The following is a 27,362-nucleotide window of genomic DNA, read 5'->3' on the forward strand; positions in this document are numbered from 1 at the left end:
AAGTTTTCAGTTAACTTCATTTAAACTGCCTTAACCTCCTAAAGGACAGTGTGGTTATCTGTATATCATACTATGTATTCTTGCAGTGTACTCTCTGTCATCTTGGGCAGGCGGCTTTACCATCGTAAGTACTTGCATTGGCACTGTTGCACAGAAGAGTACTAAAGATGTCCAGATATAAGATGCCAGCTGAAAAAAAAAAAAAAAAAGTCTTTTGGTCTACAGGCTGTAAGCAGTAGGGGAGTGTTTGGGTTTTTATTAAATCCTGTATGTGTATGAAAAACTTCAGCTGAGCAAAAAATTGGTTTTCCAGTCTAAGATTATTTTTTTTCTGGTACACAACAAAAACATTTACTTTATTGAAAGGAAAATGAATTGAAAACTTTAGAAAGGTTAACAGATGAAAAGAGAAGTAACCTCACTGAAATTAAGCAGCTACAAGAACACAGCGCAGTCAAAGTGCACATTTCAGAGCAAGGGCAGCACACCCTGCAGAATCTTTATCATTAACATTGATCATGCAATGGAAAAATACAAGTCAGCTGCAGTAATATTCTCACTCACGGAACACTAACTTTTAAAACCAGCATTTGGATATCAACAAAAGCGTATCATTTCATGATTTTCAATTCCTCAGCTGTCTTTTTAATATTTGGAATTTTTGGCCTGACTACTTTCTTCTGCTTCCCCTTATAGGAAATCTAGTCTTTAGAGACAGAAGTGGCATAACGTAGATATTTTCTTTCTTTTTTCCCTAACTTAAGGAGAAAAAACCCAAACAAATCATGTTTACCTTTAGACACAAAAGAAGCAAATACAATAAATATCCAAAACTTTTTTCACTCAGACAAGGTGGTGTCAACAAAAGCTGATTTTAGTACTGCTTATCTGAACACTAAAGTGCTTATAAAGGAGGGAATTTATCCTGTTTGCCAGAGAGATGCAGGTTAAAAATAGCATGGTAGTGAAACAAAAGACTTGATGACAATGTGCCAGATGACAACTAAACGGTCTAGCAAAGGAATAGAAATTAATTCTATGTACAATATCTTCTAACATACTCTCTTTTTGTACAGAAATTTTTATTTTCTCAGTTACCCTGTACTATAGCATAAGCCTCAAAAATAGAATAGTTAGCAGAATGCAGTGCCAACCAAGTTAGAGATATGCTACTAGATCTGGGGTTTGTATTCGGGCAGGTGGGAGTCGTTGTTTTGTTGGAAACAAATTCTGGATTTTACTCATAAACTATATTCATCATTATTTCTCTTAGATTAACAACAGAAGGCAACTCTAATATTTTGTGTATTGTTAGTTTAAATACGTCACAGAAGAAGACTTTTACTTACAGTACTGAATGTACTTTGGGAACAAATTTTATTCAAGAGGTTGGTTGGTTTTCATATTTTGTTTTCTTTTTCATAGACAATGTTTTTTCTTCCCTTAGTTTGCAAAGTAAAATGTAGCTAAGAGAAACCAATCCATTTTTTAATTTTAGATCATTATCAGAAGTGTTAAGAATAAAGCCTAATGAAAACAACGCTTAAGTTGCAGAGGGTCTGCCTAATTTATCCTTAGGAATGTTTATAAGGAACATTAATAATGGCATGAAAGGAAGTTAGTTTGACTACTGTTGCTATTATACAGAGAATGAAAGCTTTTCAGAATGAACCACACTTTAAAATTAATTCCTTAGTATTCAGAAAAGCAAATTTCAAGTACCTGGGAAGTTTATAATCCCTCTTGGGAAGTTAACACTACTGGGCATATATAGGTGTGCAGTGAAATTAATTTTCTAACATGAAGGAAAAGTCACTCATTCTTTTTTAAATCCTGACCAATATAAATTTTTAACACACCATTCCATTACATATGCTCAAATGCTTCCAATGCTTTATTGTAAATACATTAACTTACACACACACACCCAATTTATTATGTCTTTGTATATTGACTACAGCTATTGAATCAGCATTTTTCATATTTAAAGAAACCTGATGGTGCTATCAACTGTATAATGTGGTAAGTGATTTCAGGTCAAAACCCACAGTATTGATTAAACTCCAGTTTTGAAAGAAATAAACAAACTGAACATCTATTGCTTTATCTTTCTGTGTGTGTGTGTGTGTGCATAGCTGTTTATTTTGACAAACCTGGTCTGACTAGCTCCCCCAGGGAATGGTGCCATTAATCAGCTAATCACGAATGCAAAATTGTCCATTGGGCATTTAAATCATTGTCAGAATACACAGTCATTTCACCAAACTGTTTTTTTTAAATTATTGAAGAGGCTGGCTACTATGCCATGTATGGATTGAAAACTGATTTTCTTAAATACAAAATGAAATTGAAAGGTTATGAAGCGTGCATGCTTGTTGTTGTCCTTTGCTGTATGTAGTGAAACCTTTTTTAAAGTTTGAGATGTCCACAGTGCTGGAGCTGACTGGACTCCAAGGCTTTTCACTCTGAAGTAAGGATTGTGAGACCTATTGCTCCTGGCGGTGCTGGGGGCAATGGATAGCACATGCCATGAGTAAATACACAGTTTAGGATTATTTAAGCCTCACTGCACAAGGCTGTTTCGCCTCTATCACAGAAATTCTCAGGGCACTTGCACTGAGTCGTTGAGGACTGTGACTGTTTCAGTAAGGTGATAACGTTGAACAGTATCTCCAAGAAACACACATATGCATATGCATATGTAGGCTATAAATACAAGTAAACATTACAAAAAATAAATGTTCATTAAATAACTTATTTATTTCTTAAGACCACTGATTTGGTTCTTTTTGCCTCTGAAGACAACATTTAATTTATTGTCATTTATGCAGGCTACGTATCTTAAAGCTTTCAGGTCGTAACTGGACTTCTACCTAATAATCCTTACTATTCTAAAAAAGTAGGTTCTCCCACATACATACATTCCTCTCCAAGCAACCTGTTCATATAAGTTGTGTCTAATATAATTTCAGTACAACCTTTAGCATTGGCAACCAAAGAGCCTTATCAGTGTAAATGCCCTAACAGAGCCTGTGGCTGATTTTACCAGAAGCAGACTCAAATCCAGCCCTGAATTTAACACTATTTCAGATATTAAGTCTATGATACAAAGAAATTAGAAATTATTTTCAATTTGATGTGTCCTCAGAAAAGGCAGACAGATGGTCAGTGGCAGAAAAATAAAAAAGAAAAAAATTGACAGATCTATTTTAATGTTATTATAAAGTAATATTAGGAAAAAATATTAAAACGATTTAAGGAGCAATGCTTCACATTTCTAGGACAAGTTTTTGTATCTGCCTTCTTGTATTTTTCTCAAGACTGCTTGCAGAAACAGAGGTAAACAATCATTAGAACAATAAATGTGAGTTCCAGAGAATAAAGTTTGGCAAGATCTTGAAGCTTCTCTAAGATTTATGTTCTTCCAATTTCTGACCAATGCTGAATCAACTGCTCTGCAGATACAGATTTTTTTATGGTTTTATTTGATGATTCTTATAAAATAAAAATATATAAGCAGCAACGTTGGTGAGTGAAATTTTTTTATAATTCAATTTGTACTTCAAAAGCATGCCTTATCATTGCGTACTGCTTATATGAGTTCTTATAAGCAGAGGTTTTTACAATAAAACACCTTTTTGCAATTTTTCTTACTCCTTATTCCCACTTTGAAGAGTCAGCTATACACAAATTAGTAAGAAAAGAAAGTACAGTAGTGGTTCCTTGAAGATTTTTATTTGGGAGGTTACAAGAAACATAAGAAACATTCTCCGTCTTGCCAGACATCTGACCACCCCGAGGACAGAGGAGAGCTTTGTAGAGCTTGCCATAGACGTGGTACACCTCCCCATCTACCCCCCTTTGCCATGTCAGGATAAAAACTTCTCAGGCAGGTTTTGAATGTCTGTGCTGGCTTCAGACAGAGCGTCCTCCCAGTTCTTCAGGATGACAACTGAATCTAACTCAGCTGTGGAATCACAAGAAAATTTAATTAGGTTGGGACCTTTGGAGGTCATTTTGTCCAAACTCAAAGCATGGATAACTTCAAAGACAGATCTCTCCTTCCCAGGGATGGCTATTGTGCTGCCCCTCTGAGCAACCTCTCCCTGTGTATCATCATTCTCATCACCAAAAATTTCTTTCCAGTTTTATTTACATACAACTGTAGTTGAGACAAAATTATTATAGTCACATCAGTAAAACCTGTTCAGAAAAGAAGCCCCTCTAAAAAAAAGCACAAAGTTACAGACCATTCTCCTGTTCCAAACCTACCATCTGTTGTGCAATCATGGTCACACTTTTAAAATTACTTCTAATTTTACATTTCTTTATCATGTATATTTTTCTGGGCATTTTAAATGGTTCTTCAAGTCTGAAACAACAAAAAGGTTTGAGATTACTTTTGAAGATGCAGCTTTTGGTATCTCTGGGCTTCACTTCTTCACTTGAAAAGTTAGAATATACTTCATAGAGTATTATATGTTAATTGTGAAAAATTGGAATATTTCTATTTATTGGTTTAGAATATTGCATTTAAACTGTCATTACTTGTAGACTTCTACTAAAAGCACTCTTTTCATCTTCAAAAGTGCCCATCGCTACTCCAGAACATACATTATCCACAGCTGTTATCCAGAGCTCCACTTAAATCAGTAAAACTTACTCTCTCAGCTTTAGGAAGTACGAGGTACTGTCCTATTTTGGAGTTGTAATCAGACATGAAATAATTCAGTTACAATGGGTTATAAAATGTGGATTCCATTGAATGGCCAATTTTCTGTAAGGATTTCTGTTCACAGCCTTGACTTTCACAGGATTACTCTTTTCTTCAAATTGAATGTAAGACACTGGCTAACTTCTTTTTTAGAAAATTGGAATTTAGAGAGTGTGTATATGTATGTACATATGTGTGCACTTGTAATTAGTCATGAATCCAGACAACTGGTGAACCTACTAGGAGGGGGTTGGGCCAGGTGTTCTCCAAAGTTTCCTTCCAACCCTAATCATTCTGTGATTCTGTGTGATTCTGTGATTCTGTGAATTGCACACATAAGTGACAGCATTCAGCTATCTTTCACAGCCAACTGAAAGGCAAGGTTGTTTGACCTTAATTTTGTCATTTTCATATGCAAAAATAGAAGTCAGATTGAGAACCTTTTGAAAACTTTGCATCTTCATAAACAATTGTGAAGCCAACATCATAATGTTGATAAAATTCCTAGTTTTCAAAAGATCTGTTTTCAAAGCTTGCTCCAGCACATAGTGCATCTTCAGTTATCTATCTATATAGTCTTTAAACACACTCCTCATTATTATCAAGCTGTTTCAAATATAATATTTAATTTGAGGAAAATACATTTCATGTACATTTTATAATTTCAAATATAAACCCACATAATAGTTTACACCCTAAACAAAATTGGGGTCTATAATCACTGCAACAATGAAAAATAAATTGAATGGTTTTCTAGGAGAACAAAACTTTTCCACAAACAATCAGATTTTTCTTTTTTTTTCATTCACAGCTGCAAGCTGAATAGGAAAAGAAACTTATTTCTAAGAAAGGAACATATTTGTATTATCTAATCTGGGACATGATTTAGGAAAGAATACTACAGAACCGATAAAACATTACATGAGGGCTTTGTACAGGCATCACAGTAAATTATCTAGTACTGTCTGCTTTTCCTCCACTTTACCATGAAGGGTGTTTTTCAAATTGCTATAAACTTTCTAAGTACTCTTGACTCCAAATCAAAAAAGTCCTCAGTTGTAAAGAATTTTAAATTAACTGTTATGAAAGCATGTTTCTAATCTTTATGAAAGCATGTTTCTAACCTTTCTAAAGCCCTTGAATTTCATACTCAGCCCCATGATCTTTAACACTAGTCTCCACATGGCTATGATACTAACCATTTAGTGATGATAAATAGCAAGGCACGCCATGGAAATGATATATAATTTTATGTTCCGTTCCCCATACCACATTACAATTCACACCAGAATTTCTGTGGTCAAGTCATACACTTTGTTAGGCCAGGCAGCATGTGATGTCACTCCCCTGGTAATCATAAACATTATGCATAGATTTTATCTGCTGTTTAAAAGAAACCTGTAATTAGTGACTAAGCCACCCAGATCTAATAAAATGCTAGGGTCTTCCAAGCCCTATAAGCACCCCACTAATCAAGCTCCCACTGCTACCTAACTCACTGCATGTCTTTTCTTAAAAGTGCATCTTTTCAAAAAATGTAGGAAAATGTCACAGACATTTCCAAGACCTCTGAGACTCACTTGTGCTCGCCACTGCCTTGCTGCGTGTCTGAAAGCTTTTTGAGATACCACTGGTCATGGAAGACAATTCTTCACCTTACGGGGCTATTTTTAAACTGGTCCATACATGTTCTGTGACAAGGTCCAGCAGCTTCTTTTTAGGAAGGTGGACAGTTCTAATACATCCCGGTAATTTGGGATTCGCATTTTCCACACAAAGACAAAAAATACACAGGCATAGCTTGATGTTATCTTAATTATATTTGAATTAAGGGATATTTCTTTTGGACAGTGATTATACTTAATTAAGCATTTTAATTTTCAATTGGAGATGAGACTTAAAGGACACCTGAGTTTGCAGTTAGGGATATTATTTTTAATGTAAACAGGAAATGAATAAAGATCATATCAGTGAAGGAACAGTGAACAGAAAAATGATGATGAAATTTTCAATGTTTTGTGGTACTTCATTATGTCTGTCTTAAAGAAAAATAAAATGATTGTGTAGAACAGCATCCTCCACATACTGGCCTTTTACTGATATTTTGAAGTATTGAAACTTCATGCTGTTGTTCTATGGTTCTGTCAGATGAGAGTCCCTCAATGAAATACTTGCTTTGATTTACATGTCCTATAGATCATGCGTGTGGAATATCCCTTACCCAGGCTGTTTATTTCTATAAAGAGTTGTTTGTTCAGTCCCAGCCTCAATCCTCAATCCTTTTGGTTGTTCTTTCAGCCTCATGAAAGGAATACTTTCAAGAAGGTATTCAGGAGGTTCATTGTTCTGCAGGAAAATCAGAGTCCAAAAGTTTGGAGAGAAGGAACACCTCCTTTGTGTCCTGCCTATACTTTCTACTGCTGCAAAAGTGTAGAACTCCCGAATGCTCCCTCCTTGGGTAACAAAGGGGTGGGAGCAATTTGTTAAATGATCTTATTATCACCAAGAAGCCTGTATGTATTAATACAGACTTACCAGTTTTGCAGTGCGTAGATACATACTACTTTTCTTGCAAACATTAGTAAATCATGTTAATTCTGTGGACCAGATTGTACCAAATTGCTATTTGTTAAGCAGCACTTGCTAATAGTGAGTACTTCCAGAAGAAAATAGGACTCGGCAAGGGCAACGGGAAGTATACCTTTATGTTAAAAAATTATTTGTACCTTTTAAAAAAATATGAATTCAATTCTGTCCATTTACTTTCTTACATATGGATGCATTCTTTCATCATTAGGAAAAGCAATACTGCTTATTTCATACTGAAGCAAAAAAACCCACAGACTTATGGTCCTTCAGATGACACATTGCAGATATGCCATCGTTTTGCGGTATACATGCTGTTCATGACAGATGACTAGTTTCTACTTTTACCTACACTGAACAAGGTTCTACCCCTCCTACTGCCAGCTCTCCTCAGCTCCCCACCTCTGCACTCTTTGAGGCTGGCTGTCTTCCCACTAGGCAACAGGAACATGGGCTGCCATAGAGCCTGCCCCTGCCATCCACCCAGTCCCCTGACTCACCCAACTACTTGTAATCACAGACCTGGATTTGCCATGAGGCATTTCCTGATCTGAGGGCTTGAACAATTAGCAAGAGGAGCACCATATGCAGGTGGCAGCAGAACACAATTCTGTCTCCCATAGCACTGCAGCCTGAGAAATCTCAGAGTCCAGGACACAGCTCCCTTTTTTTCTATAGTTCACCAATACATTGCATCATGCACTTTCTTATGAGTTATTACCTCTGTCTTGCATCTGTAAAGCATTTAATGCATTTAATTGGTTAATGACTTTAGCTATTCACTAAGCCTGAACACCAGCACTTGTCATTAGCAGCCTCATACATTCAGTTTATGCTACATAGCTTTAAATATTATGTTTTTACATTATTTCCCATATAATACTTCACGTGTCCTGCATAATTAGTGCTGCGATGGGACTGCAGACATCCTCGCTCGTTAGTTCTTTATCAAGCTGCTTATCAGTGACATTCCTGGGCACTCCAGTGGTTCAGCTGCATAGCTATAATAGTTAGATTTCCCACTCTCCAGGCCTGCATGACATTTCTTTAGCCTAAATTCTGAGGTCATATTTCTCAGAAGCAGTTTATTATCTGAAATGTAATTTTAAGTCTCTTGCACAAAAGCCATTTCCACAGTCTCATGTGCTCCTGCAGCAAAGGCTAAGTTTTGCTTTTGAATACTCAGATGAGTCTTAGACCTAGATAACCATCAGTATCTCTATTTCACCTCTTTTCTTGTGGAACTGATGGAAAGTGAACCTTTCCAAATCTGAACATCCCTCCTGATCCCACAGGATTACAGAACATACAGGCAAGCTCAGAGTTTGTTTCCTGGATCTCAGCCCTGTGAACAGGATGGCTCTCGGAGCCGTGCTTTGTCAGAATTAGTTAAAATGGTTTAAGACAGTATCACTTCCCAGGTTTAAGCTCTACCTCCTGACCTGACATTGCTGCAAGAAATGTTCAGGTCAGAGGTGAGGTTACTTTGCACAGAGGTAACAGACTATGGATTGGGGTAGAGAGACACAAACACATGTCCTGGTAAGCTCTGTGAAGGAGTCTGGCATACCGCTGTGGGCATTATTCTTTCAAATTTATTCATTTAAATCCATCAAGTATTACTTGTCAGAACCCTTAGGCACTCAAATAATTTAACATGGTTGACTGACTGATCTTTTTTGTGTTGTTTTAGGGCCACTTGCATGTGTAAACCCACTTGCTTGCCGAGACCTGTTTGGTATGGAGGCTGTAGTCTGCTGGACAGTTTTGGTGTACTAAATCTAATAAATGTATCCAGTCATAGAAGGAGAACAATGGCTGAGCACAAGCATGTCACTCAGCCTGATAAGCCCAAGGACACTGAAGAAGATGCTTTACAAAAACAGTACTAGTCACTGTGAATGACAGGCTATATGCTTAAGTTTTAACAAAAGTCCATCAATATAATTTTGCATTTCTAGCAGCAACAATCAACTCACCAAAATTAAATACTATCCGTTCAAAAGACGATGGAAGCAAACATGAGACACGTTGGAAAAGTCTGAGTAGCTACAAAAATAAAAGCTGTACTTCAGGTTCTGCTCTTATCTGAAACATATTGTCTACAGAGAACCTACAGGGGGAAAAAAGGAGGACCCCCCCCCAAAACAACAACAACAAAAAAGAACCCCCACCAAAATACACTAGTACTAAAAGAAGAAAGAGGGATAAAAGGCTGAAGTGCTGAAGTGTCATTTTTAGTGTTTCCAAATGCATATTCAGCTTTTTTCTTCTTGGTTTCTAGAATCAGGCAATTAAATGACCACTTCAGCTTCGGTGTTTCTAGTCTTTATGGTTGCAAAGAATTTAGAAAATGACATTTTAAAAGACTTGGCATTTAGGTAGCAGATAAAAATGGATCACATATCTGGAAGTTCCCAAGTTTATCTTTCTAAAAAAGGTAGTGATGAATGCTTTCAAGGTCTCATCACTGAGATTCATCACAAAAAAAGTAACCTTGTTTCCGACTTAGCCTTTTAGAACTGGAACTTCATTTCTTCAGGGGTCTGTACTGGGACCTTTGTGTTCAACATCTTTGTCGGCAACATGGACAGTTAGATCAAGCGCACCCTCAGCAAATTTGCTGATGACGCAAAGCTGTGTGGTGCAGTCGACATCCTGGAGGGAAGGGATGCCATTGAGAGGAACTTTGACAGGCTTGAGAGGTGGACCCATACAAACCTCATGAAGTTCAACAAGGCCAAGTGAAAGATCCTGCACCTGGGCTGGGGCAACTCACAGTATCAATACAGGTTGGGCAGAGACTAGATTGAAAGCAGCCCTGAGGAGAAGGACTTGGGGGTGTTGGTTGGCAAGAAGCTCAACATGGCCCAATGTGCTCTTGCAGCCCAGAAAGCCAACCAAATCCTGGGCTGCATCAGAAGAAGTGTGAGAGACTACTGCTCTCATAAGAACCCACCTGCAGTACTGTGTTCAGCTCTAGGCCCCCAGTGTAAGAAGGACATGGGCCATGGAGATGATCAGAGAGCTGGAGTACCTCTGCTGTGAAGACAGGCTGAGAGCGTTGGGGTTGTTCAGCATGGAAAAGGCTCCAGGGAGACCATAGAGCAGCCTTCCAGTACCTAAAGGGGGCCTGCAAGAAAGCTGGAAATGGACTTTTTAAAGGGCATGTAGTGATAGGACAAGGGGTATTGGCTTTAAGCTGAAGGTGGATAGATTTAGATTAGATATTAGGAAAAAAATTCTTTACTATGAGCGTGGTGAGATGCTGAAAGAGGTTGCCCAGAGAAGCTGTGGATGCCTCACCCCTGGAAGTGTTCAAGGCCAGGTTGGTTGGGAGTTTGAGCAGCCTGGTCTAGTGGAAGGTGTCCCTACCCATGGCAGGGGGGCTGGAACTAGATGGTCTTTAAGGTTCCTTCCAACCTAAACCTTCTATGATATGATTCTATGAACTGTGGCCTGCTTTCCCCATTTTCTTTTCATGGCTGTGCATCTGGTCAGAAGTCTACAGATGCTGGAGACATGGGTAACCAGACTCACACAAAAAAGAAACCCATCTTTTGGAAATTTATTTTCAATATACAAGGAAAACTGAAGGCCACTGGAGGATGAACTTCTTTATATAGAGGCAGTAAGGCATTTGTGGGAGGCAGTTGCCTACAACCAAAGTAGATTGGCCTGTTTCCACGACACCCATGCAAAACATATTGAAATTAATATGAGTCATTGCACGGATTTCAGAGCATTTTTAAGAGATCTAAAGGTGCAGCAATGAGGTGGAGTGTCATGAACTGAAAAACTGAGGCGGTAGTGAACAGCCGCCACTGTGTAACATCAATAACCATTAGATTAAATGATGGGATCAAAACACATGCAGACTGAGCAAACAACCTGCTTACATGTTCGTTAACCAACGGAAACTGCAAGAACGATTCACACCGACAATCCTACAAAAACGCAGTGTTACAAATTAAACATTGTAAAATAAAGTACATAAATATTTGGCTATGTTAGGAATGTTTATTTTGTTAGGAACCAGCTTATTGTTTTCAAGCATTACACTCCCGGTATCGCCACAGCGGAGGCAGCAACTCCAGGAACGCGGATCGCGGGCACCTCACCGGCACCCGAGGTGCAAAGTGCGGGAGCAGGGCTCGTTCCCAGCCTCGCCCAGGCTGACAGCCCGGGGACACGCTGCTGATGTGCGGTGCTTCAGCAGAGAGCAATGCCCCTTGGGAAACTCCCTGGGGCCCGGGCGGCCGCCCCGCACCTGACCCACCAGCTGCTGCTCCCCCTTCGGGCTCCGGCGGCCCGCTGGGAGCGGGGTCTGCCCCCTCGGCACAGCCCGCGCTGCGCAGCTCCCCGGGCAGCGCGAAGGGTGATTTATACGTTCATGTTGGCGGTTTGCCCGGCTAAACTCTCCTCACCCCGGCGCCGGGCACCTCGGCCCGCCCAGCGCCCGTTCCCGCGGCGCGGCGGAACCCAGCCCCGCGAGGCCCGCCCGGCCGCTCCCCCGGTGCGCTCCCCCCGCCACTCCGGCTGCGCGGCGGCCCCGCGGGCGCGGAAGCGGCACCCAGCCCGCGGCCGGCAGCGCTTCGGGTTTCTTTGTTCCCTCCCCTCCAGCGATCCCAAACCCCCGTCCCGCCGCGCTCCCGCCCGCCGCCTCCCACACCAGCTTCCTGCCGCCGCTCCCGCGGCCGCCGGCCCGCCGCCGCTTCGCGGGCGCCCCGGGACGGTGCCGGCGGTGGGGGCGGGGGGCGGCCCGCGGGCGGCCCCGATTGGCGCAGCCAGCGCACGTGGGGCCGCCCTCACGCCTCGGCGCTGGCAGCGCGGCGGCTGCCGCCGCGGGGCACGGCACGGCACGGCACGGCACTCCGCGCGGGGCGCCGCGCACCGCTGCGGCGAGGAGAGGAGCCGGGCCAGGCCGGCGGGAAGGTAGGAGTGGGGCGGCACGGCACGGCACCCTGTGCTGCGGGTCGCGGTCGCTGGGGGGCTGGGGGGGTCCGTGCCCACCGGCTCCCTCGGTGGTGGCGCCGCGCCCGCCCCGTTGGGGCTGCCGGCTGCCGCGGCGCCCGCGGGAGGAGCTCTTTGAGGAAGCGGGGCAGCGAGTTAACGATGAACTCCGCGGTGGCGCTTCCCCGCCTGCACCCCGGCGCCGGGAGCGCCGGTCCGAGGCAGCCGGGGCTGCGCCCTCGAGGGGAGGTGGCTGCTCGCGGGCGGCGCGGCGGGGCGGGGGTGGCCGCTGCTGGAGCCCGCGGAGCTCCGGCCGCAGGGGAGCGGCGGCCGCCGGGCGGCGGGGCTGAGGCGAGCGGCGCGTCTGGCAGCGCAGCACTCCGTCCCCCGCCGTCGGAGCGGGGCGGCGGGGCGGGGGCCGGCCCTGCAGGCACCCCCGCAGCGGGAGGCTTCGCTCTGCCACCGGCCGAAAGCCTGCGTGCTGCCCGGAGCCGCGGGTGCAGCCCGGCAGCGCTCGGTGCTCCCCCGCCGTTCCCCCGGGGGGAGGCTGTCCGTGTGGTGAGGAGCAGCACAGAAGCGGCCGGCAAACGTTAAGCGGGTCTGCTGGTCTCCTTCCAGCACAGTGTTTTAGGAATAACCTTGACAGTTCAGTGAGTCGGCCACCGCTGCATCCCTGCCTTTTGTTCCAACTAGCTTGCTAAAGGAAAAGTAAAACTTACGTCTGCCTGCTTCACCATCCTGTGTTGCTCTGATGCTGCCGAAGCCTGAAGTTCAAGGAAATATTTACCATTACTTAGAGAAATGTGTTATTCTCTTTTCATCTCATTTTGCCTTCTGTCAAACAGAGGAGTTCGTGTTTTAGGAATTACATCACTCTGCAAATCCCCCTGTCTTCCTCTAAATATAAGCTGCCTGTTAGGATATCTTTAGCTTAGCTGTTTTCCTTTTGTGAGTCTGAACTAGTGTTACTGCTTTTCACTGCTTGAACGGGCGCCTCGGGCCCATGACACCTCTCTTAGGAGCTTTAGGAGTTGCTGATGTGGTCGGGCTCATCTGGCATTGCTTTGTGCTTAACGTTACTGAGGCGGGCAGGACCTTTTCCATCCTGAAATACTGGAAGGTGGCAACTTGATTCTCTTTTGATTATGACATCTAAGCAGAGCTGCAGGATCTAACTGTAAAGGTGGTCTCTGACCTGCCGTCTCTTCTATGAGAGATGAACAAGCAGAGGGCAGGGAAGTTGGACCTTGCTGGTGGTGCATGGAGTTAGCAAGTCATAGGTTTCTTTTGCACGTCTGTAGTTTCCAAGCTCCCTTTAAGTCCTGAATTTTTCTGTAAGCATAGTTAGCTGTTTTAATGAGGCCTTCAAAAAACACCGCATTTGGAGTTTTTAAGTAATGAACACAAAAGAAATACTTGTAGTTTATGAGTGTGAATAATGATGACAGTGATTTGGGATTCCTCTATTCCATGAAATATAATTTTACAGTTGCTTTTCCCTAGGAAGAATGATCCCCCGTGGGGCTGATGGTAGTTTGCTTGATAAATTACTTGAAAAGGATCTCTTCCAGTGAGATGTTTTAGGGTCTTTCTGCCTGGGGGAATGCAGTTACGATGTAGTCATGCCATGCTGATCTCCCTTGTGTATATTCTTGATCTTTGAAAATATGTCTTAAAAGTTGGATGGCACCTTTAACGATGTGCTAAGGTAAATCAATGAAAATAGAAAAAAATACTGTGGTGTTTTTAGAGTGGAGTGAAAGCACCATTCTGGAATTTTGTCCAATCACCATTTTGTGATAGCTTCCCCAGGTGAAGGAATTTCCAGGTGGGAAAAGGTCTGTGAAGGACTGTGCTATGGAAAGTAAGGAGTGTTTTAGTCCTGAGCAAGAGTGTTTGCTGTGGGGACTGAGGTTGCTTTTAACTTGCACATGATTTCTCATCTCCGTTTCATTTACCTTCTAAGTGAGTGTCCCTCTGGATGTGGTCCGGATCTGAACATCTAGAGTCAGGGAACTGTGATGATAACACAATAACATGTGCTACAGTAGGCTCAAGGAGGAGTATTTTGTATTTTTTCTTTCAGGTGTATATTCACATCACCTCCCTCCTCTGTGCATGTAGAAACAGTGAGGATAATACAAAAAATAAGCTATTTATAAAATACTCAGTGTGAAGGGTTTGGGGTGTGTGTGGTGGGTTTTTTTGTGGTTATTTTTTTGTTTGTTTTGTCTTGTTGTTTGTTTCTTTTCCCCTCCTAGTTGAATATCTTTTTATTACACACTACTTCAGGGTACTTGTACTGGAAGTTCACTTCTTAAATAAGATGTGTTTGTCAGTAGATACTTCTTGTGTTTGTATTGTTGGTAGATTAAAGAGTACATTTTAGAGAACTTAAAAATATCTTTTAAAAAACCCCAGTTTTAAAAACTATATGGGATAAGATGACTTCTATTTTTGTTATGAATAAAATTATGTGAAATGCTGACTCTGGAAAATAATAGCTGTTGATCTGTTTTGGGGGGAGATATGCTGTCTAAATAATGGTGCATTTGTTTGTTCTTTATTTTCTTCCTTTGTAACTTAATGTTGCTTTCCAGTGCACGGCTGGGAAGTTAACATTGCCAAGGTTGTACGAAAGTGTTTTAATCACAGTTTTGGAAGCTTGTGTTTGGATAACGTGATGGTAAGACAAATTGATTCCTTCTGTTTTTAACCAAACAGGAATGCTTTAGCGAATATGTGTACAGAGACAAATCAAGTCCTTCAAGAGAACACTTAATTTGCTTAGTCCTTGATTGGCAGTGTCTAGTGATGTTGGGGATTTGAGAAATGGATGAACTAAAAAGCCCTGGCATTAATTTGTATTGTAGCCAGATACACTGGTGAATTCATTAATACACTTTTGCACATGACTGCAGCAAGCAGTGCTGTGTTAACTGTATAAAAATGTGTTTAAATTTAGGCTTTTGGTTTGACCGTTTCTTGTCCCGAGTCAGGACACAGAAACTAGAGTAAAACTAGTATCTTACCAGTGCTAATAAACATCACCTGACTGTTTCTGGTTGCTTTTCATGTAGTATTCCTTGGTTGTACAAATCTTTAATAGGGAATAACTAAAGCAGTTCTTGGTGTTTTGGGTTTTTTTTGGGTTTTTTTTTTGTGTGTGTGTCCCAGACAAATTTCTTAAACTTGGATAGAAGGAGAGCAAAACAGTAACATATTTCTTGTTTTGAATTTTGTTAACAAGAGAAGGGACTGTTGGTTTTCCTGCCCAAATGATGTCATTGAACATTTAGAATTGTAGTGTGAAGGGGGGGAACTCTGGTTTTAGTGGGGTGGGGTGAAGGACATTGCCTCTTACTGCTGCTGTGCCCCCCTCCCCCAAGTAAGCTGCTCTCAGAGAAATAAAAGGTGGTTTCTCAGGAAACAAATGCATTTCTGAGGCTATATATATCAGAAATTTGTGAAATGTACTCACTGGGTAATTGGGGGGAGAAAAAAGACCAGACCATTTTACAAAATGATTGTATTCAAACTCTTTCAAAATTGCCACTACCCTCCCCTCCATCTCAAAAATATCTTTTTCTGGTAGTCCATTCTTTTTCCCCAGTATGCATTTACTGGAGGCCCAGTTAACTTTTGGCATGAGTCGTTAATTGTGACTCTTTAGAGCTCATAGTTGAACATTAAGGTGTGTTTTTTCCATCTTAAGCTTAGGCAGACATCCTCTGCACCTGAGGTCTTGATACAGATGATGCTGTTGGGCTTCTTTGTCATAAGTGTAAATGATACTAATTCCTTTGCAAATGGAATTGCATGACTGTAGGTTAGCTTAATAATATTACGTGTTTCTACTTTGCCTTTCATAATTTCTCTTTGTCAGATAATGATGGGAAAGGTTTTCCAACCGTGCTGTAGGTCAGGGAGCAGTTTGGACCGTAATGTTCCTGGAAGGACGGGTTGTGTTCTTTACAAGATAGCATTTGTATTGCATTTCTGATGCTTGGAAGACCTAGGTTTATGTGTGTGTGTATTGAACATTGTGAGCTTCTGACTTTTATGTGTAGTGGTAATGCAATGAGAGTAGCCCCAAGGGAAGAAATCTAGGCATTTCTGATCTGTAACATTTTGATTTCCTTAATAAACCAGGAGCCTAAACTTTTTCTTTCTTGCCTTTTAAACTTGGTTCTAGCAGTACCAGCTCCAGGAGACCTGTCCAGCTGCCAGCGCCCCCCCCCCCCCCCCGCTATGTTTTGTAGTAACTGTAGATGTTTTCCCTTCTTTATTTTTTTCTTACAGGTTGCATGTTATTTTTGTATCTGTGAAGTTCCCAAGTAGCATGAAATTCATGTGGTACAATTACAACCAGATCTGTTAATAATAAGGGACCCCCCCAAATTATATATGTGTATATATTATGTGCATGTATTATATATAGATATAGATAAAAGTATCAAATGCTTTGGATGGAGCCTTTGCAAAACAGGTTTGTGGGTAGGTTCAGTTTGTCTTGTCTCTGCATAAACCAGTTCAGTTAAACCTGTATCAGTAATAAATAATAAACTTGTTTTGGCTTAGATTTCAGTGTAAGAAGTTAACCTGTTCCAATTAAACTGATCCAAAATAAACCTGGTTAAATCATTAATAAAATCTTGCTGCTGTGGAAACAATTCCTTTTGTGTGAAGCATCAACCATAAGGTAAAATCAGAAATGTAACTTTTATAAAACTCGGTGCTTGCCTGCAATTTACCTGCAAAAAAGATCTAGTAAATACTTATTTTTTCTTTCAAACTGTGCTAGCCAACGTATTTGCTACTTATACATTTTGGCTTTGGGTCTGCTTTTCACAGACAGTTCTGTGCTATGCTTGTAGGCTGTTCTAGAAGACACTTTTTTTGTATCTTGCAATTACTTGCTTACAGAAACAAAACAGTAATTCCCTAAGTTTGCAGGTTTTTTCAGGATTGTTGAAGTGCAAAATTGTTGTGTGTTTTAATTCTGTTTCTACCTTTCCACTTGCTACTGTGTTTTAGAGGAGGGGAAAAGCAAACACTTGGACATAGGTGATCCACACTTGGAAACTCCCTCTTGGTAAATTAGTAGAAGTTCTAGGATGTTCACAAGCTTCCTCTTGCATTGTTTGCCTTTGTGGGTCATTATCTGAGCATATCAACTTTCTGTCTTTGTTTAAAGAGACACAGTGCTCAGGTCATTATTGTTAGTCATATATAGGAAGAAAGATTGTGACCAATTATTGACAGATTAGTATTACCCTGTTAAAGTGAGTTCCTGTTATTTATTTTCATGAGCTGGCCTGGCAGGGTCCTGACACTGTAATAAAAAGTGTCCAAATGTTCTGATATGCCCAGAGGTTAGTGACTAGTCTGTTAGCACCTTTGTGACTTCAATAGAAACACTTGCAATTAGTTTTGTGGAGTGGGAATTCATTCACTGTAGGTTAGTAATCTGCTCTACCCTCTAATGGCGTACACCTGGTTGCTCTGTAGATGTCCATGTTGGGGCCTTCGTCTTTCAGGCAGCATGCACCGGGGAAGGGATGGATGCTCAGAGATGGGCTCCACTGGTGCCTGGCAATGCAAAGGGACTTTCTTACTGGCTTCCTGGTGGCTGTCAGTTCCTAGCTGATAGGCAGCCACTGCAGATGGGCTCTGTAGCTCTGGCCTTTGCCACTTTACTTCACTGGATGCAAGTTATGAGATTCAAAGAGGCATAAAGTGTCTGGCATCTTTGCGTGGGGAAAGACCAACAGAAGAACTTTTATTCAGCTGCCCTTGGTCTCTTAAGGACAGATTTAAAGGTAGGTGTTGAAACTCAGAATTCATAGCTTAATTTTGTCATTTTTAAAATCTGTATCTACACCAAAGTGATTGCCTGAACAAAGCAATCTGACTTTAAAATACAAAACCCCCAGAAGATCGCAGAATTACAGAACAGCTGAGGTTGGATGGGACCTGCGGAGGTCCCTTTTTTCAGTTCTGTCACACCTTTCTCTTTAGGAAGCTTTTTTGTTTATTTTAGGAGATGTAGAAAGGAAATTGCTGCTTGGAAACTTAAATGTTCACTAGTTAAGAGTGAATACCAAACATAGAAAGTTTTGTTTTGTTCTTTTGCCTTTGTTTTGTAAGCAGTCGGCTGAGTGAGGTCAGAGAGGCATTCACAGATGGAATGAAATTCTTGGTTACTAGACCTGAAATGTTCCCAACTTAATGTTTGTGAGCCGCCTTAAATGGGGGCCTTTTCTGAGCCATCTTAAATTGTGCTCAAACAACTTCTCTACAGATCAAGACAAAAATAAATTCAGTTTCAGTATAAACACACTTCCAGTATGTTGTTTGGGGAAGGATTATTCTTAACTGTTAGTAAAACTCCAGCTTAATAGAATTGAAATCATGTGTCAATTGTTCATTTACGTTTTTAAAACATCGGTTTTACTGTAGCCTGTATGCATTTGCAGCTGTTCAGAAGTGATTGTCAGGCAGAGAATGATTCAACGGCATATGAAGTGCTGGGTACCTCCCACATCGCTGGTCATGTAGCATGATCTGTATTTGAAAAATGCAACCAAGAATGAGTATTTACATGTTTTTTAAAAAAATTCTGGATGACAAACGTTTGGCTATGTTATGGTTGCTTTGAGGTAGGCTATTCAGATCACTTTCAATTTACCAGGGCCTGAAATATGCATACAGAAATTCATGATTGAAGTGTGTTTTTTGAAGATTCTGACTTAATTTGAGAAAAGGCTATAGCTGACTTCATTGGGACTTGGAAGAGCACAGCTAGGTGTGCTTTGTCCAATGGAGTTGCTTTACTTTTCTATCTCCTATGTATTTAGGTAGGTTTCAGACATCACTTTAATATGTAACTATGGGACTAGGCGACATATGTTTCTCAGATGCCAAAACTATAGTTACAGTATATAATCAATTCCTGAAATGTCAAAATCTCAGATTAAGGATTTTTCTTATGGTGATTGGTTGCATCTTACAAATCTGTTAATTAACCTGCAGTTAGACACAAATTGCTTTTGTGGTTCAGTCTGGGCTTCAAAGTAGAGTCTTTTATGTGAGGCCTTGCATTGACCCTCGTGAGCTGATGCTGTCTACTTCAGGCACCTGATTATCCCCTGACCTCAGGTGTCTGCGTTCCTGTCTACTCAGTGGAAGGAGTTTGAAGCCCTGAGGGCATGAATTGGAGCATTGTAGTGTTTCACAAAATAGTGATGGCATTACTTCGCTAAGCAGTATTAAGATGCCTGAACAGAAATAGTTATGTGAGCTGGGAATAAGGCAATGCAATTTTGTGACTGTACCACATCAGGTGTTGCTAGCTATGTCTGTTGAGTTACATCCCGTTTACACATCTTAGCACACCACCATTCCTGTATGCCCCAACTTGCCAAGGTAATACTCAACAGTGGATGGTTCTTGACTCCAGCCCAGGGGATCAGTTGCATGGGGGTGCCTCTTGAGAAGACTTTGTAAGGGTAAGAGAATTCATTATCTGTGAAATTTCTCAGGACGAAGTTGAGATCTGTAACTTACTTTTAATACCTTGATGTGATCTCAGATAGGACATTTAACATCTTAAGAGTAAAACCTGCATATCTAATGTGCTATTTTAATTCAAAGCCCTTATCTGACAGAAGGTTAATACACCAGCCCTTAAAGGAGTAAGAAACCAATATGCCTATACCTTGATTAAGGAATCTAGTAGATCTGAGCTATGTATAGGGCATCTTCAGGTTCTCAGAAGAATTACATCAAAGACTACTAGTTTCAGGTTCTGTTCAGTTGCTAAAGTATTTCAGATTCTGATAGCTTTTAATTTTCTTTCAAGAAAACTTCAAAGATAACCTGTCATCTAAGAAATGTCTTGATTCTATTTACTTTTTTAATAAAAGAAAAAAGTGTGTGTATTTATACTATATATAATGTGTGTGTACACACACATGCCTATTTGACAGTAAAATAAACCTGCTTTTTTATTTTTTTGGTGGTTACTCTTGTGAAAGAGACAGTAATGTTTTGGAGTGCGAGAATCAGTGCTAAAGATATGAAGTCCTTTATCACGGTTCCAGATATCTGTGGGTCCAATTCTCCTTATAGTTGTGTATGAATCTTCAAATTCATTCTTCTTACAGAAACGGCTACTTACGTATGTGAGTGTGCAGGTCTGGGGCTGAGGTGAGGCTTGATTCTGTTGTTCCTAGAGCACAGTAACAGTGCTTCTGCATTGCGGCTGAGGGGTTGGTAAGAATATGTTTGCAACTAATTCCTCTTCCCCACCACTGATTTATTGGGGAGCTGACTCTAGTTTTCTGGATGTTTGGGTAAATAAAACTGGGAATTCTGCAGTGGTACTGGACACTTGTTTGTCATGTTTAATCCCTGTGGAAGCTTGTGAAGCAGTGTATAGTCAAGATGCTGAAATAGCTTGTGATTAGGTGCTAGTTTCAATCACTAATAGCTGATGTCTTCAAATTATTTATCTGAAACCTTGGAGTAACTTTAAATATTGACTATTTTTTGTGTGTGAAAATAGTCTTGTATTAATTTAAAAGCTGACTGTGTACAGTTTGGGATTTGTTCTTTGTATTCCATTTAGTTACTGGGAAAAGTGCAGGAATGGGTTGTCTTTGCCAGTAACCCAGGTACCACTTTGAGTGCTAAGTGAAGCTTCCTTACAGCCCCATCTCAGAGAAGACTGGGCTGAGGAATGCAGCTGTGCAACCCTGTATCACTGACCCGGTGTTCAGCAGCACCTAACACCTGAGGTTCCACAAGTGCTTACCAGATGCTGAGCTCTAGGTGGGGTGAGCCCTCATTTGCTGCCGATATAAATGACCTTAAATGAGTTGTTTCAGGTCATGTTATAGTTCAGTGGTAAAATTGTGAAAATAATGCATCATTCTATTTTCATTTTTATGGATTGCCAGTGTCTCGGCCTTTATTTTTATCTTTTAAGCAATTCAGTAAAAGACTTGACATTGATTTGGTGTGCATATGAAGTCCCTTGGTATTTGAATTTATGGATTTTACGCCATGGAGAGTCTTGCCCAGTTGGTAACACAAACTTCTTCCCCTTTCCAGTTTATAACAAACCAGTTACTTAGGTTTCTAGAGTAAAATAGGCAATGATGTATGTGGACATTTTTTTTGTGCATCTATTATTGTGTCTTGCTCTGTAGTCTCATGTTTGTGCACGTACCCTGTCTCTCCACCAGAAGGAAATGAAATTTCACAGGTGGAGCAATAAAAGCCACCCGTGAAGTGTATGAGCATTTTGCAGGGACCTGGTTTGGTGGCCAGTTACACAAGTGCATTTGCTCACTTCCTGCTGGTGACGGAGCAGGGTTAGTTTTCTGTATGCTCCCTCCACTATGTGCATTTATTTCATGTCCTTACAACATAGGCTTGTCTGAATTTCAGGAAGTGCCCAGCTTTGACGTGGGTGCTCATATTCATTTTTGCCTTATTTCAGCATTCCCCTGTCCCTTCCAAAAGGGTGGTATGATACAGAGGTGACAGTTTATGTTTATTATGGCTTTGAGGGACCCTTGCTCTTTGGAAAGCGGGGTAAATGCATAATTTTGCTAGCACTAAGAGAAAAATCCCTTTTATTTCATTCATTGACCTATGAATGTAGGGAGCAGAAAAGTAGTAGGGACCAGAAAAGTGGCACCGAAACCGTGATACAGTGTATTGCAGTAAGCTATTCTGAATAAACTCTTCTGAAAATGGAAAAGAGGTATTACAGGACTTATGGAAAGTCCAGCAGTCCCTCACAAACATTTCTGACATGGGAGCAAGTGAGACTTCGGTACTACTGAGACACAGAGGGGTGCAATGAGTAGCCTTCTTGACCCCAAGGTGTGGAAGCTCTTGGAGGTGTTTATCTGATTAATGAACCAGTAGCACTGGTTCAGCGGTCCTCAGACATGTCCCATTATTCCCGTGACCTGGTCTCAGCTGTGTGTTGCTCTGTCTAATCTCACTCTGTATTTTTTGTCTTTATAATTGTCTATTTTTTCAGCATTTCTCATCTTGTATTCCTTTGTCTTTAATCATCAGGCTGCTCTCTTTCAAACCTCATTTAGCAGTCCCCTGGGACTTCTTAAGGGGCTTAGGTGTGTATTTCCCTGTCATGCCTCTCCTTAAACATTAACTTCTGCATCTTTGGACAAAAAAAAATGACTAGAGATTTATTTCCTCCATTGACAGGTTAGTTTTCCCCTTTCCTCATTTTGTGTTCTTATCTAAATAATCAGACTTTTCCAGCTTATCTTGAAAACAAGGTATCCTTTGGGTAGAGATGTTTCCCTTCAAGCTTCTGTTTTTTTTCTACTTTCCGCACTTTTCTTCCCTTTCACTAAGTTTCTTCTAGTGTTCTTGTGAGAGTTGCATATTTTTAAATGAAACAATGAAGTTACTGATAACAAGGGATAAAAGGTAAGTGTTCTCCAAATGCCACTGTTACGTTTTGAGTCTTTCCAGATAAGTTATTACTCTCTGACAGGAGAATGTGAAATATTTCACCCACATTGAGTAAGTAATAGCTGTTAGGAGTAAACACTTTTAAATCAGCAGAGCTGGATAACTTGTTTCAGCAAATCCTGAAACGAAAAGCTGGAAGAAGTGTGGACTTAAATCAAATACGAATTGTCTTAAATTCAGGTATCTGTAAAAAACCTCTCATGTTTACGGTATGAAGCTGAATAAAACCAGCGGTCTGTTTGAAGAGTTTCATTTTATTGCCAGTGCACAGAAGAATGTGCCTGAGAATGAAAGTGCTCAGAGCACTGTTGCGTTTTTGTGTTGATAACATAAATCTTAGTAGATGATTTATTGGCTGGTCTGCTGTGTTGATAGAGTAAATACTTTTTTTTAATCTTTGGACTGAATGGACAACTGAGGCAAAAAAACATTTTGAAATTTTTGGAAGGCTTTTCAACAGTAGATCCTTGCTTGATTCCAGATGGAAACCTTTCAGTTCTCTTTGGAGTTCCTATGCAATTATTCTTTCCTACAGTAAACATATAGTCTCTCTCAAGTATATAAATGATGTCAAGCTGAGTGAGCAACTAAAAATAATGAGTTGCAAAGATTCAAAGTATGCATCTGGTTATTAGGGCTATACCCACATTTTTCTGATATCATCCTTATTTGAAAAACATGCCTCGCTTTCTTCACTTGCTGTGCAGATGGCCATATAAAAGATTGCTCTTTGAGGAAAGAATGAAGCATCTCTAGGCATAGTAACTAAAAGCACAGAATGCTCTTAACTCTGTCCTCAATTGCAGAATCTCTCATGCGGATTTAGAAGCAGCTCTCATAACGATGTACCTTTTGACAAATTGGTATCCTTGTACAAATGAAATTAAAGCCTATTAAGAAGTTGAGAACAGTGTTTGTATGATGCTGTGTGCCTATGCTCATGGCTCTTGCCTTATAGATGCTGATTTTACCAGAGTTGCCTGTCTGTTCTTGGAATACTTCCTGTATAAAATTTAATTCTCAAATAGTAATAGATTCAGTAGCCATTAAGACAGGTATACTTTGCAAATGAAACACTTGTTTCTTCAGGCAAATAGAGTAACATGTAGGGTTTCTGGTTGGTTGGTTGGGTTTTCTGGTTTGTTTCGTTTGTTGCATGTGGGTGTTCATTTATTTAGTGGGTTTTTTCCCCTTTGTTTTGTTCTTAAGAAAAAAAAAACTAAGCTGATTTTTTTTTTTTTTCCCCTCTACAGAGCATTTTGGGACATTAACTTTGAAAATTTAGTTGACTCCTGTTTTTATTCTTTGAAACCTTTCTAACATATAAATGGGAATAATAAAGATTTTTAAAGTACAGCAACCCTGATAGTATCCCGATTTTTAAAAAGCTTTCAGTGCTATTGGAATCTTGATGAAAACATCTGAACTTGTGGAAGACTAGGTTCAGCTGCCATAGCGGAGAATGACCAGAAGAAAGCATACATAGATATGTGCATGTACCTGCTATGTCATCAAACTTAAATGGGCCTGATATTCAGTAGTTCTCTTTGTTTGAAACTTCTTTGCCTGTATGTATGTGTTGAGATTCATCAGTGGCCTCACTGTACCTTTTATGCTGGATTTAGTCTCTTAGTTTATATTTTCGCTCAGCATCACTCCTCAAATACATACTGTGTATCTGCATTGCATATAAACACTCTCATTAAAAAAATAATAAAAAAAATTTTAACATTTCTCATGTCTGCCAAGGCTTTAGTTCAGACCTTTTAAGTTTCTAGGGTGTTTTTGCTATGGCTTGGGAATCAGTTGTGAAACTGCAGTGAGGAATGTAGGTCTGGCTTTGACCTGAGGTGCTGATGAACATGGAAGAATTCTGTAAGCCAGGTGGTCTGCTTTAAAGACTACAACTTGCCATATTCAAATATCAGAAAGTTAATGCACTGATGGTAGCATAATAACTGACCCTTACCAGACTAGGTGTGAAAATGTTATTTGCAAAGCAAATATGTGCCTTATGATCTTTATGGTGTATGGATAATTTTTTTGTTTGTTTGAATTTCTTTGCTTTTGTCTTTTGTTTATACTGTTTAATGTATTATATTAGTAGTAATGTCTATGATAAAATGCATGGCAGAATCCTCCTTGCGTAATATGAGAGCTGCTGGAAGAGCTGTTAAATATAAAGAATTATCGATGATGCTTTTACTACCTGTCCTGAAGATCTCTCTCAGGGATTTCTCCAGTTATTGAATGTAACAGGCACAGAGCATCATTAACTAAAGATACTTAGGTGTAGAACAGGATCCTGGCTCTCCGTTGAATGCATGACACTTAGGGATTTTGTTCCTCTTGGAGGAAGAATTTTCTCCTTTATTTTGAGTGTGTCCTGTCCCTGTTGCACACTTGTCTTCATAGGAAAAATAATAGGACTTCCTTGATTTCCTTCTCTTCTTTCCTTCTCCTCATCCTGGTGTTGCACACTTGGATTGCCTTTCTCTTATATCCTGTCCCCTCCCTTTGCCAAATTTCACTTGGATACAGTGGTGAAAAACACTGTGGTTGCAGCAGGATGCCTATTCAGGTTACAGCATGATTGGTATGAACGTTTAATACTAAAAGGAGACTTTAAGAAAAAAGCGTTAAGCTACTAGCAAAATTCTTGATGTTAAACAAGGTGTGGAATGCCATGCACATTGCATTGAAGAGTCTGATCACAAAAGAATATTAGCAACAGTAATCTGAATAAGATTGTAATAATTTTAGGGCAGGCTTCTAGTTGATGAAAAATTGTTTAAAAATACTTTCCTTTTGACTTCAGCATACATTCTCACAGGGCTCTGCCCTTCCCACTGTATAGTAACAGGGCTCAAAACCCCTGAGTTAAGCCATTTTTCTTTCCTTTCAGAAATGAACAGAGGAGAGAATTGTTTCTAGTGAAGACTGCACTAAAGCTGCATATGAGGAAATACTAGATCTGAATTGTTCTTACTGCAGTTGTGAAAAGGCATCAGAGCAGTAAATAATTCTATTGTGTAGCAGCAAAGACTACTAAAGGACAGTAAACATTTGAGTTTGATCTTGAATCTGATTTACATAGTTTATTTAACCAGGCCACCTGCTTTTTGAGTAGAAGAGCAGGAACTTGTGGCAGTTAGGTGAGCAGCAATTTCAGTTTCCACATATGCCTTCTTCAGGTGTTTGTACCTTGGGCTGACTGGGTGTCAAATACCTTGAAGCAGTTAATGTATTTGCAAAAGCTGGAATACCACATACATTTGAATGCTCTGCAAACATTTGACCCATATTTCAGGCAAGCTCACAGGTGTTGAAGTAAACATAAGGCACCAAATGTGCTGGTATGCAGGCAACACAGTTCCTCTTTGAACACAGCTGTGTGAGCTGGCTTCTTGACTACTGGGAAATAAAATCCTGAGAAGAGTGAGTCTTCCTGACAGAGAAAGCCTGTTGGTGGTTGAAGGGCCTAGTTCTTTCTCTCTGTATGTGAAACACAGCTGGTATTGTCCTTGCAGTACAAGGGAGGAGAGAGTCGGGCAACCTTCCTGTGAGAGCTTCACAGTCCATGCTGACTGGGTTTGAGAGGACTGTATGAAAAAATCCAGTAATCTGCTGACGGAGTATAGCCAAGGAGTAGGGCTGAAGTCTATTCTGAATCTTGTTGTCTGAAAAGCAGATTCATGGCCTGGTGTGCAATATGTCAATCTTCACATGCTCAGGGAGATGTTACTTATTTATTTCAGGTTTGCATGGAGCTAGAGGCAAGGTAGTATTCCACAAAGTAAGCCCAATCAAATGTGACTTTCCATGATACATCTATACAGAGTTAGTAATTTTTCAAATCTATCCTCTTTACACTGATTGGTTAGTAATTTACATACAGTTATAGTACAGTTACACAACTATTTCTATGATCATGCATGCTCAGGGGAGGGGTCTTCCCCTGGGCAAGGGTTTTTTTGACCTATGAGTGTGATTCTTCTGCATTACAATGAGGGTAGTTCAGTTAAGGGTACATGAACCTTGAGTCTTCTTGCCAAGTTGGCAATGTGTCCTCAAAGTATCCTTATTAACAGTTCCTTCAAAGCCTAAGTGTTGCAGAGTGTTCATGCTCAAAGAATGGCTGTGTACTTTTCTGATCATAGCCTAAACTTGTCAATGTAACTTATACAAAGTGTATCTTGCACAAAACAACTGGACTGTTCTAAATTTTGAGTTACATTTCAACAGTCTGAGTCTACTCTTAATCTGTTTGGGGTATTGACAAATAAGAGAATGAAAGCCAGATTACATGGGCTTGAAGGGAAGATGAAATTTATCTGATCTCCTTATCACTGAGGACAGCAGTAGTAGCCAGAATAGTCTGTTGATTTCAACTAAACTGTGCAGTGTTGCTTTAAAAGCCCAGGAAGAGGCAGAACCTTGTAAACTTTTTTTATTAGACTCAAGTAACTTGAAGAGGTTGTGGGTGTTTATTTCACATGGGGCCTTTGTTCTCCCTTTCCATTTGTATTTTGAAGTTATACTACGATTGTACCACCAGCTTCAATCATATGTGATTGCAGTGTTGTAG

The 27,362-nt window shown here is 40.5% G+C and overlaps 1 protein-coding gene across 1 annotated transcript in view; it reads left to right on the forward strand.

Moving 5' to 3' along the window:
• The first annotated feature begins 210 nt into the window (after nt 1–210).
• The window catches only part of STXBP6 (syntaxin binding protein 6), a 134,010-nt gene continuing 106,858 nt past the window's right edge, over nt 211–27,362 (forward strand). Inside the window, exon 1 of the mRNA XM_080394765.1 lies at nt 211–12,235. The gene's annotated coding sequence lies outside the window, so the exon portion shown is untranslated. The remainder of the gene's footprint in view (nt 12,236–27,362) is intronic.

Source organism: Falco punctatus (genome assembly GCF_963210335.1).
Source record: "Falco punctatus genome assembly, chromosome: 7".
Classification (NCBI taxonomy): Eukaryota; Metazoa; Chordata; class Aves; order Falconiformes; family Falconidae; genus Falco; species Falco punctatus.